The sequence below is a fragment of the Aedes aegypti genome, chromosome 1 (genome assembly GCF_002204515.2).
Source record: "Aedes aegypti strain LVP_AGWG chromosome 1, AaegL5.0 Primary Assembly, whole genome shotgun sequence".
Classification (NCBI taxonomy): Eukaryota; Metazoa; Arthropoda; class Insecta; order Diptera; family Culicidae; genus Aedes; species Aedes aegypti.
The window spans coordinates 21,013,079-21,024,329 of NC_035107.1; the positions used below are offsets into that span (position 1 = coordinate 21,013,079).

Below are 11,251 nucleotides of genomic sequence, written 5' to 3' on the forward strand. Positions count from 1 at the left end.
CAGACTTCCTTTTTCTGATCAAAATATGAAATCAGTTTCTTTCATGGAGGATCTTTTGCAAAGCAAAGAATTTGACTTCAAGCCTCTAGATGAAGACAATTTTGATATGCAACAAATTGAGATCCTACCAATTGAGAAAATACCAATTGAACGTAACTTACATACTATTGCTGAGGAATCTGAAAATACCGAGTTCGACAACAACGGCAGTAAACAAAAATTAAGTTCATTGCTGAGAGAGTCTACATGTTACGGATTCGATGAAATGTTCTTCAAAAATGGTTTGCTTAAGGATATTAATTATTACATTGCAATCCGCAGCAAGGCATGTGATGACATCAAAATTGTATATCAACAATCAACTTTGGTATACAATGACATCAAGACATTGTTTACCGCAAACTGGACTGCATGTTTGACCAATTTTCTGGTAGATTATTGCGTTCAGTTAATGATTAACAAATACGCTACAAATGTGGGTTACTTCTATTGTCACGAAACACCTTACTTCTATTTCGATGTTAACTCACCATTAGATTTTCAAACAGCAGTAATTAAAATATGCAATTCAAATATCACTCTGCTTCCAATGCTGCATTCCTTCCATTACACATTAGGAATTATTGACATGCAAAATGCAATGTTTTATTACTATGATTCAAAAAATGCACTTTCATCGGCCTATATGTTGAAGTTGTTCAAGAATCGGTTAGCAACATGCATGTGTAATGATAAACTATTTTTGGAATCAGTTAAAAAGCTCCTAAATTTAAAAGCATTTCATACTAAATGCAATTTTCAACCGGATAGTACACAATGTGGTGTTCATGTTGTAAACAATATCGAAAAAGTATTGAAGTCACTTCCAACACCAAAAGAAACAATTAAACCCGATATGCATGATGAAATGCGTGCTGATGCTAATATAGTGGCAAATATTGGAACTACTTTCAATCATTCAATTGTTGAAAATGACTTTGATCCGGTTTCGTACAGAAAAGGACTATTACAACAAATATTACAAGAATCATACAGCGTTGAAAATATGTGTCCGAAATGTGGGATTATTGAAGAATATGGTTCTAACAATAGTTCGTCAAAACTGAAGTCTGGATCAAATATAATAGACTGGGTTTGTTGCGACTTTTGTAAAAGATGGTGGCACATGAAATGTTTGAAGAACAAGTATGAGCATGGGTATCTACCATTTTTATGTGACATGTGTTTGAATATTAATTACGCATTCTAAGGATAAAAACGGCATTGCACATTGAGTATACACAAATTGGAATGAAATCAATAATCAAGAAAGCGGCTGAATATGGGAAAGTCTACTCTAAGCGCCCAGTCTAGCTAAATGCTTCTATATGTGTATATAACTAGATAAAGATGTAAGTTATTTAGTGTATAAGTGTATATGTTCTAGTTCTTGGATTGCAAGACGATATAGTCGTATATTATTACAGTTGTAAATTATTCAAAAATAATAAAAAAATGCTCATTGACAACCATTTGCAAATCAAAGATGAGGCTGAATGTTGATTACGTTAGCTTAAATCATCTGATATTAAACAAAAGTAGTTGAATGCAATACGTAAGCGGCTGAATATGGGAAAATCTACTATCACCCAGTCTAGCTTAATGCTTATATAGTACATACATAATGATAGCGATTGTTGTACAACATTACTTATTGCCGATACAAATATGTCCTTAACATCATGTGACTTCCTCTACACAATTGAAGGGGTGAAACAAATATCTCTCGTGACAAAGAGGTTTTAGAACAAACATATTTTTATTGGCTTAAGTACAAAAAAAAAACTTACAGTGAAAAACAGAATACAGTGTAATATTAATTTGGTACTCAACATGTCTCAGTTCAGTTCAGGCTGTTTTACAAAGATTTTACATCTATACGAAGAAAAGGGCATGCAACGAACAAAATGGATCACTCCAGTGTTCTATGAAATTGGCAAACTGCGTGACTGATGACTACGTGCTATGTGCTTTAGAAGCTAACTGGGCAACAATGAGTAGTGTTGGCAACTATGATACCCCTGCCATCGAGCAGTTAATACCCAAACGGTAATGGGGGGGACCCAGAGCCACTACCAATGTATCTGGTGTCAGCACATGTACCGTAAATTCGGGTGAAATTGATCAGTAGGGTGAAATTGATCACTGTGTCACTCGATTTTATTTCTTCCTGATGGAGCACAAATATCAATGTAACCTAAAGTGAACAAGGATGGGAAAATTCATTCACTCACTTTATTCTTGGCAACTCTGTTCCTTACTTTGACATTTATAATTCATTCATTCACAGTCCCCGATATCTCTACAAATAAACATAACTGGGTATGAGTCCAGATGAATTGACAACAAAATGAACCAGGAAAATTAACGAAAGCAGCAGCTACGAATGAAGAAGATCGTGATTCTTGGCCGAGATTGGATTCACAGGATTTCGTCGAGAACGTTCACACGTGAATGTATTTTAGATCTCTAAATGAATGTGAGATTGCAATCACATATATGGGTTCAAGAGTCATTATTTGTCATGTTGAGGAATATGATGTTCGGAAACCGCAGAAGACCGATTACAGGGCTGGTAGCGACCAGGCAGCAAAACAATAGTGACTTTAGTGATATGTTACTAAATAGTGACTTCAAAACTATAACCATATAACATCCAGCCTCAGGTCTTATCTAAAATGCCTCAATTCATATCACAAATTTCTACTAAAATCCCAGGAGTTTCTTGACATTTTCAATTTAAAATCTACTTCATATTTTATTCTTTATCATCACCAAAATAGTGACTTTTTGTTGCGAATAATGACTCTGGCCTAAAATAGTGACCAAGTCACTAAAAAGTGACTCACTAAAAGCACTGTGATTATTATACAGGGTAAAAATCATGGAGCCAAAGTGTAGCTTATATATTGCCTCAATGCTTCTTAAATTGTAACTTTAATCCGTTCTCTTCGTACGGTTATTTCATAATACCATCGTTGGGGGTGAGAAAGGATCAAATTGCATATATTATACTAGAATGTTGGATAACACTTGTACTTTGACTCGTTGTATTTTTTCAATTATGAGAATTTGTTGTTGAATTCTTGAATAATACATTTGAAATGTATCACCTCCGAGTGGGTGGCCTTACACAGTGGTCCACCCAGCAGATTTACGCGGAAAGGTGTTTTTCAACCAAAATTTGAAAACAAAAGATTTTGATACAGTCAACTTTCCATAATTAGATATTAAAGGGACCATCGTCTAAGGGAGGTATCGAGTTACAGAACACAAAACTAGTGCAAATGCGATCCAAGGGACCATCGAGGTAGCCATGAAAACCAGCATTTAGTATGGTTATCTAACTTGATATCGAGATACAGGTATTGAGTAAGAGAAAGTTTATACTAATACTATCTTGAAGATTTTGAAGTTATGAAGAACATATATGTAGTTTTTCATAACTTTGCTAAAATGCAAAACACAAGAACATTTAGCCAAAAACTGTCTCCTACAAAAGTATTTCTTAGAATGTAGCGTTTTCTTAAGTTTTATCTGAATCTAGAGTGGTACAACATCAACATTTTTTTGTTTGCTGTATAATAAGTGGATACATACATTTTATATACAGTATTGGACAACACATTTGCTTCCTTATAAAATTTCAATACAAAATGGCCAACTCTAAGACATAGATCTGAGTTATTTACGGACTTGAATCAAATTTTCACAGAAGGTTGGAAATGACTTGAAATTTAACATATATTTTTGAGAATTTCTTTCATTCGCGAGATCAAAAGTAGTAACGATTTGACTAAAATGAAATTGAAATATTAAGGAACTGAACAACAAATATCTTATACAAAATTGTTCATCTAATCTAAATAAAGATACTATCAATTTAACCCTTCAATTTTTCGAATCATCTAAATATGATAAAAAAATCACTTTAGTTATACATTTATTGCTTACTCGATAATGGAAGAATTTCTCAATAATATGTGTTGAAATTCTAGTTATGTCCGAATACTACCACAAAAAATATTAAGCTGCAAAGGTTTTAACAAAAGCCAAGGAGAAACGAGATTCGACGAACAATGAGATGCAATTACACTTGGTAGAAGTGTGACCACTATTGCAGTAGTCCAACTGAGAGTATAATCAGAAATACAAATTTGAGAATATTTGAACGAATGAATACACTTACAGAATCGATTTTTTTTCATTATATTTCTTTTGTCTGTACCCGGCTATGCTACCCTCATATGGGCAGTATCATCTGTGCTTGGTTGTTCGAATATCAGTAGTTCAAGACAAATACAAGCTGATCAACTAGCGGGATAAGGTACGCAATATACCAACACGCTTTTAGTTTTTAAACAAGTATGTTTATTTCTCAAATTATTGTGATGTGTTTATTAGATATCCGTTATTTATTTTTATTTGTTTCTTCAAATGTAGTTCAAATTTTAGATTTCTTATTCTTCATCAATCATTGCAATGATCTGGGGAAGAAGGTCAGGATTCAGTTTCAGCAGCAACTAATTTTCGACGGAATCAGCATTCAAATTCATTCGTTGGTCTCTTAGTATCAACTTCAATGCACTAAAAGCTCGCTCCACCGAAACTTGCGTAGCTGAAGCCGACAAGACGATCATCGCCACTCTATAAAGGTCAGGATTTGTAAATTTTTGTGCCTCCCAATATTTGATCAGATCAAATTTGATTGGTTTCTTCTCTGTTGCCGACGAGGCATTACCGGGGGCAATGATGGATACTTTCTCTCTCATCTCAAGTTGTTTGAGTTTTTGAGCAAAGGTCGAATCACTAGTGAGCGAAGTGTTGGCTTCCGAATCTTCGTCGAAAAATCCTGCCAAAATAGATTCCAACTGTTCCATGTACATATTGTTGGCTATCTCACAGTATTTTTCATTATTTTTTTGAAACAAAAGAACATTGCTTTAGAAGCACTTATTTGATTTTGGAAAGTTTCACCATATCTGCAATATGAAACTTACTATTAAAAAAATGCGCCATTTTTGAAAATTACGCCTTCTGGAGTTTTGCTCAATTGATTCTACATATTATTGGCTATCTCACAGTATTTTTCAATATTTTTTTGAAACAAAAGAACATTGCTTTAGAAGCACTTATTTGATTTTGGAAAGTTTCACCATATCTGCAATATGAAACTTACTATAAAAAAAATGCGCCATTTTTGAAAATTACGCCTTCTGGAGTTTTGCTCAATTGATTCTACATATTATTGGCTATCTCACAGTATTTTTCAATATTTTTTTGAAACAAAAGAACATTGCTTTAGAAGCACTTATTTGATTTTGGAAAGTTTCACCATATCTGCAATATGAAACTTACTATAAAAAAAATGCGCCATTTTTGAAAATTACGCCTTCTGGAGTTTTGCTCAATTGATTCTACATATTATTGGCTATCTCACAGTATTTTTCAATATTTTTTTGAAACAAAAGAACATTGCTTTAGAAGCACTTATTTGATTTTGGAAAGTTTCACCATATCTGCCATATTGAACTTACTATTAAAAAAAATACGCCATTTTTGAAAATTACGCCTTCTGGAGTTTTGCTCAATTGATTGTACATATTGTTCGCTATCTCACAGTATTTTTCAATATTTTTTTGAAACAAAAGAACATTGCTTTAGAAGCATTTATTTGATTTTGGAAAGTTTCACCATATCTGCAATATGAAACTTACTATTAAAAAAATACGCCATTTTTGAAAATTACGCCTTCTGGAGTTTTGCTCAATTGATTCTACATATTATTGGCTATCTCACAGTATTTTTCAATATTTTTTTGAAACAAAAGAACATTGCTTTAGAAGCATTTATTTGATTTTGGAAAGTTTCACCATATCTGCCATATTGAACTTACTATTAAAAAAATACGCCATTTTTGAAAATTACGCCTTCTGGAGTTTTGCTCAATTGATTCTACATATTATTGGCTATCTCACAGTATTTTTCAATATTTTTTTGAAACAAAAGAACATTGCTTTAGAAGCACTTATTTGATTTTGGAAAGTTTCACCATATCTGCAATATGAAACTTACTATAAAAAAAATGCGCCATTTTTGAAAATTACGCCTTCTGGAGTTTTGCTCAATTGATTCTACATATTATTGGCTATCTCACAGTATTTTTCATTATTTTTTTGAAACAAAAGAACATTGCTTTAGAAGCACTTATTTGATTTTGGAAAGTTTCACCATATCTGCAATATGAAACTTACTATTAAAAAAATGCGCCATTTTTGAAAATTACGCCTTCTGGAGTTTTGCTCAATTGATTCTACATATTATTGGCTATCTCACAGTATTTTTCAATATTTTTTTGAAACAAAAGAACATTGCTTTAGAAGCACTTATTTGATTTTGGAAAGTTTCACCATATCTGCAATATGAAACTTACTATTAAAAAAATGCGCCATTTTTGAAAATTACGCCTTCTGGAGTTTTGCTCAATTGATTCTACATATTATTGGCTATCTCACAGTATTTTTCAATATTTTTTTGAAACAAAAGAACATTGCTTTAGAAGCACTTATTTGATTTTGGAAAGTTTCACCATATCTGCCATATTGAACTTACTATTAAAAAAATACGCCATTTTTGAAAATTACGCCTTCTGGAGTTTTGCTCAATTGATTGTACATATTGTTGGCTATCTCACAGTATTTTTCAATATTTTTTTGAAACAAAAGAACATTGCTTTAGAAGCACTTATTTGATTTTGGAAAGTTTCACCATATCTGCCATATTGAACTTACTATTAAAAAAATACGCCATTTTTGAAAATTACGCCTTCTGGAGTTTTGCTCAATTGATTGTACATATTGTTGGCTATCTCACAGTATTTTTCAATATTTTTTTGAAACAAAAGAACATTGCTTTAGAAGCACTTATTTGATTTTGGAAAGTTTCACCATATCTGCAATATGAAACTTACTATTAAAAAAATGCGCCATTTTTGAAAATTACGCCTTCTGGAGTTTTGCTCAATTGATTCTACATATTATTGGCTATCTCACAGTATTTTTCAATATTTTTTTGAAACAAAAGAACATTGCTTTAGAAGCACTTATTTGATTTTGGAAAGTTTCACCATATCTGCCATATTGAACTTACTATTAAAAAAATACGCCATTTTTGAAAATTACGCCTTCTGGAGTTTTGCTCAATTGATTGTACATATTGTTGGCTATCTCACAGTATTTTTCAATATTTTTTTGAAACAAAAGAACATTGCTTTAGAAGCACTTATTTGATTTTGGAAAGTTTCACCATATCTGCAATATGAAACTTACTATTAAAAAAATACGCCATTTTTGAAAATTACGCCTTCTGGAGTTTTGCTCAATTGATTGTACATATTGTTGGCTATCTCACAGTATTTTTCAATATTTTTTTGAAACAAAAGAACATTGCTTTAGAAGCACTTATTTGATTTTGGAAAGTTTCACCATATCTGCCATATTGAACTTACTATTAAAAAAATACGCCATTTTTGAAAATTACGCCTTCTGGAGTTTTGCTCAATTGATTGTACATATTGTTGGCTATCTCACAGTATTTTTCAATATTTTTTTGAAACAAAAGAACATTGCTTTAGAAGCACTTATTTGATTTTGGAAAGTTTCACCATATCTGCCATATTGAACTTACTATTAAAAAAATACGCCATTTTTGAAAATTACGCCTTCTGGAGTTTTGCTCAATTGATTGTACATATTGTTGGCTATCTCACAGTATTTTTCAATATTTTTTTGAAACAAAAGAACATTGCTTTAGAAGCACTTATTTGATTTTGGAAAGTTTCACCATATCTGCCATATTGAACTTACTATTAAAAAAATACGCCATTTTTGAAAATTACGCCTTCTGGAGTTTTGCTCAATTGATTCTACATATTATTGGCTATCTCACAGTATTTTTCAATATTTTTTTGAAACAAAAGAACATTGCTTTAGAAGCACTTATTTGATTTTGGAAAGTTTCACCATATCTGCCATATTGAACTTACTATTAAAAAAATACGCCATTTTTGAAAATTACGCCTTCTGGAGTTTTGCTCAATTGATTGTACATATTGTTGGCTATCTCACAGTATTTTTCATTATTTTTTTGAAACAAAAGAACATTGCTTTAGAAGCACTTATTTGATTTTGGAAAGTTTCACCATATCTGCAATATGAAACTTACTATTAAAAAAATGCGCCATTTTTGAAAATTACGCCTTCTGGAGTTTTGCTCAATTGATTCTACATATTATTGGCTATCTCACAGTATTTTTCAATATTTTTTTGAAACAAAAGAACATTGCTTTAGAAGCACTTATTTGATTTTGGAAAGTTTCACCATATCTGCAATATGAAACTTACTATTAAAAAAATGCGCCATTTTTGAAAATTACGCCTTCTGGAGTTTTGCTCAATTGATTCTACATATTATTGGCTATCTCACAGTATTTTTCAATATTTTTTTGAAACAAAAGAACATTGCTTTAGAAGCACTTATTTGATTTTGGAAAGTTTCACCATATCTGCCATATTGAACTTACTATTAAAAAAATACGCCATTTTTGAAAATTACGCCTTCTGGAGTTTTGCTCAATTGATTGTACATATTGTTGGCTATCTCACAGTATTTTTCAATATTTTTTTGAAACAAAAGAACATTGCTTTAGAAGCACTTATTTGATTTTGGAAAGTTTCACCATATCTGCCATATTGAACTTACTATTAAAAAAATACGCCATTTTTGAAAATTACGCCTTCTGGAGTTTTGCTCAATTGATTCTACATATTATTGGCTATCTCACAGTATTTTTCAATATTTTTTTGAAACAAAAGAACATTGCTTTAGAAGCACTTATTTGATTTTGGAAAGTTTCACCATATCTGCCATATTGAACTTACTATTAAAAAAATACGCCATTTTTGAAAATTACGCCTTCTGGAGTTTTGCTCAATTGATTGTACATATTGTTGGCTATCTCACAGTATTTTTCATTATTTTTTTGAAACAAAAGAACATTGCTTTAGAAGCACTTATTTGATTTTGGAAAGTTTCACCATATCTGCAATATGAAACTTACTATTAAAAAAATGCGCCATTTTTGAAAATTACGCCTTCTGGAGTTTTGCTCAATTGATTCTACATATTATTGGCTATCTCACAGTATTTTTCAATATTTTTTTGAAACAAAAGAACATTGCTTTAGAAGCACTTATTTGATTTTGGAAAGTTTCACCATATCTGCAATATGAAACTTACTATAAAAAAAATGCGCCATTTTTGAAAATTACGCCTTCTGGAGTTTTGCTCAATTGATTCTACATATTATTGGCTATCTCACAGTATTTTTCAATATTTTTTTGAAACAAAAGAACATTGCTTTAGAAGCACTTATTTGATTTTGGAAAGTTTCACCATATCTGCCATATTGAACATACTATTAAAAAAATACGCCATTTTTGAAAATTACGCCTTCTGGAGTTTTGCTCAATTGATTCTACATATTATTGGCTATCTCACAGTATTTTTCAATATTTTTTTGAAACAAAAGAACATTGCTTTAGAAGCACTTATTTGATTTTGGAAAGTTTCACCATATCTGCAATATGAAACTTACTATTAAAAAAATGCGCCATTTTTGAAAATTACGCCTTCTGGAGTTTTGCTCAATTGATTCTACATATTATTGGCTATCTCACAGTATTTTTCAATATTTTTTTGAAACAAAAGAACATTGCTTTAGAAGCACTTATTTGATTTTGGAAAGTTTCACCATATCTGCCATATTGAACTTACTATTAAAAAAATACGCCATTTTTGAAAATTACGCCTTCTGGAGTTTTGCTCAATTGATTCTACATATTATTGGCTATCTCACAGTATTTTTCAATATTTTTTTGAAACAAAAGAACATTGCTTTAGAAGCACTTATTTGATTTTGGAAAGTTTCACCATATCTGCAATATGAAACTTACTATTAAAAAAATGCGCCATTTTTGAAAATTACGCCTTCTGGAGTTTTGCTCAATTGATTCTACATATTATTGGCTATCTCACAGTATTTTTCAATATTTTTTTGAAACAAAAGAACATTGCTTTAGAAGCACTTATTTGATTTTGGAAAGTTTCACCATATCTGCAATATGAAACTTACTATTAAAAAAATACGCCATTTTTGAAAATTACGCCTCCTGAAGATTTGCTCAATTGAATCTACATATTGTTGGCTATCTTACAGTATTTTTCAATATTTTTTGAAACAAAAGAACATTACTTTAGAAGCACTTACGCTTACACCTTAGAAGCACTTATTTGTCTGCAACATTGACTTGCCCACGCATGGATTTTGTGAAGCTAGGCACCAAAATCTGAAGCTAGGCACTTTCAAAAACTCTTACTCAATAGCATTGGTTTTTTGTATTTTAACCTGGAACTTTCAAACTAGTTTTACTTACCTTTTATTTCGGATATCAAAATAATTGTGGAAAAAGAATGTCTTTATGTTTTTCTACAGACGATTTGTATTGGGAGTTCATAAAGTTAGTAATAGTAATACTCAATGCAATTTTATTTGATTACAATTTTTCGAGCGTGTTGAAACATTTGGCGTGAAATATTACTCTACTTGTTGTCAAATCTGATATGTAGGTGGCGCATCACTAGTGAAGGAGTAAAAATTTTAGTGCCTCGGAATTTAGTGCCTCAGTTGATTCAAGTCGGATTTTGCACAATTTTTTATGTTTTTTCGTTTAGCACAGATAAAGATGACTCAACACGGTGAAAGCTTGGTCGCTTTTGAATTTTGTCTTTTTCGATGAATTTGACAGCAAGGAGGTTTAAAAATGCGGGAGGTGTGATGGAATCCGTAGAGATGTGAGCAGTGTTTTACGATTCGGCTGTTTAAGGACAATGTTCATGTACACTCAGAAACACGGGTAGTCACAGAATTACTAAATTCTCGCATAACTTATGATCTCGCCCTAAAAGCCATTGGTAACCATGTGTGTAGCTCGTTATTTCTGAGCATTTGAATGGAGTTACACGTTATTTAACAACGCTACGATGAAGAAATGGTCTTTCTCTACCTGCCAATGCTGTTGATTTGGATGTTTATTCATTCATTTGCTCAGAAACAACGAGCTACACACGTAGTTACCAATGGCTTTTAGGGCGT

At 31.7% G+C, this 11,251-nt stretch overlaps 1 protein-coding gene across 3 annotated transcripts in view; it reads right to left on the reverse strand.

Annotated features, from left to right (window-relative positions):
• LOC5576540 overlaps positions 1–10,876 on the reverse strand; it is a 65,037-nt gene extending 54,161 nt beyond the window's left edge. For all 3 annotated transcript variants that reach the window (XM_021839103.1, XM_021839099.1, XM_021839092.1), the window contains exon 1: positions 10,805–10,876. The gene's annotated coding sequence lies outside the window, so the exon portion shown is untranslated. The remainder of the gene's footprint in view (positions 1–10,804) is intronic.
• Positions 10,877–11,251: the final 375 nt, after the last annotated feature.